The following is a 2261-nucleotide window of genomic DNA, read 5'->3' on the forward strand; positions in this document are numbered from 1 at the left end:
TGATAAAGTAAACACAATAAAATATTAATAGTTAATAGTAATCCATTACAGTTCAAAAATTATTGTTTTTCTTTGGCCCAATTTTTTTTTCCAATACAACAAAAATATATCTGTAATTAAAATTTTATTAGTATTAATATTTAATTAAAAAAAAAGGACAAAATTTGAACTTTGATACATTTGTCTTGTCACATCTGAACAAAATAATAATAGTAAGATATATGTGTCACTCTTAAACCTATGCCACGTTCATTTCTTCATGTGTAGAAAAAAATTATTTCTACATCATAGAATTCACCTATAAAATTATATATTTGTTCATAAAAATTTTGAATATGTTACTATAAAAAATTTGATTATTTTACTATTTCAAGTTATTTTAGTAATTGATTGCTTTGTTGAAAAAGTATATAAAGTAACATATACAAATATATAGTAGATAATTTAGTGATTATTTTTTGTATTAATGAAGTATTTTTATTATTTCTCTTATTTTTAATTGAAATATTAGAAAAAATTTGTTTAACTCAACTGTTCACTAATTTTGAAATCTTATATAAATACCAAGAAAATTAAAAGATGATGCCAATGAATAACAAATAAATCATAAAGATATACGTGAATAATAGATACATATATAATTATAAATAAGATTACTTAAGAGGTCATTATTGTCTAAATGGCATTAGTGTAATAGACTAAGGTGTTGCCGTGTTGCTGTTGGTAAACTAATAAGGATACCTTCTAAAGATCTAAAATTAGAAATATTCAATAACATTAAACGACTGAAGAATTGAAGTATTTTAATTTTTGGTAATGATCATAAAGATAAATTTAAAGGGTTTTGACTGAGTTTTTACTGTTCCTTTGATATTATTGTTTTAACTTCTAAGAGAAAATAAAAATATTACGATGTAAATGAGATATGTTTATAATGATCTCATTTATATTATAAATGAGATAAGATTAAAAAGAAAAAGTATACAGAACAAACTCCAAATCAGTCAAAAATAGAATAATTTAATTAATTATAAATTAGTAATTAGTTTTATTTATTTATGATTTAAAATATTGGTTATTAAATATTTTACCACCTTTAAATTAGGAAGAGATACGTTTAGTATCATTGCAACGTGAATCACGAAAATTGATTCAATTAGCTTCCGTCTCTTCATCCTCCTTCCCTCTCCAAATGCCTAAAACATGATAAATCAAAAAATAAATTCTGAACCATCCAATTTACAAAGAAAAGAAACATCCTAATGTCTAACATAAACACCATCTACATAGAAGTTTTGAATTTACTCAAAGATATTTAGCTGATTTTTTGCTGGAACCATCTTAATTCCCTAACATGCATTGTTGTGGTAAAAAATATATTTTTATAATAATTTTTATAATTATTTATTTCAATAAATAAAGTAATTATTTAAATAAAAAATCCAAAATGAGAGGGATTTTGCATTGGAATAATTCCCCTGCAGGTGGTGGTGATGACCGTTGGGATGTTGCATTCCCTTCCCTAACTAGCCGTTGCTTCTTGTTTGCCTATGCGTGCAAGGGAGCGTCCTTTGCATGTGGGATGGCTAAAAGATTAGTTTTTTATATATAATGTTGAACGATTAAATTTAGAGTAAATTTCGTTTTTGTCCCTAATGTTTGGGGTAAATCTTATTTGTGTTCCTAACGTTTAAATCGTTCTATTTATATCTCTAACGTTTGTAAAAGTGATTCAATGTTATCCTGCCGTCAATTACACATCATGAGTGCTTTAGTTTGAGTTTTGAAAATCTCTTCTTGAAGTTAGAATACAAATGTCTGGGATAGAATCGATGATCTACTCCGAAAAATAACTCATCAAATGTTGAAACTAATTCCTACAACATTTACATAATTCACTTTTTTAGGGACATAATTGAATCTAAACAGAAATAGTGGGTATAATATTAAAATCGAACACATCCAAGTGAGACCTAATTGACTAATTGAGAATGAATACATCCAAGTGAGAATAATTGAAAAATATAATCTGATTTGTTAGTATAATTGATAGTAGGATAACATTGAATCATTTTTATAAATGTTAAGGATACAAATAGGACGATTTAAACGTTAGGAACACAAATAAGATTTACCCAAACGTTAGAGACAAAAACGATACTTTACTCTTAAATTTATCAGTGAAACTCTAAAATTACTCCACAAACTTTTATTTTTTCAATTATTAATTTTATTCTTTGATATTTGGTTATTAGTCTTCA

Source organism: Arachis ipaensis, chromosome B06, assembly GCF_000816755.2.
Source record: "Arachis ipaensis cultivar K30076 chromosome B06, Araip1.1, whole genome shotgun sequence".
NCBI lineage: Eukaryota > Viridiplantae > Streptophyta > Magnoliopsida > Fabales > Fabaceae > Arachis > Arachis ipaensis.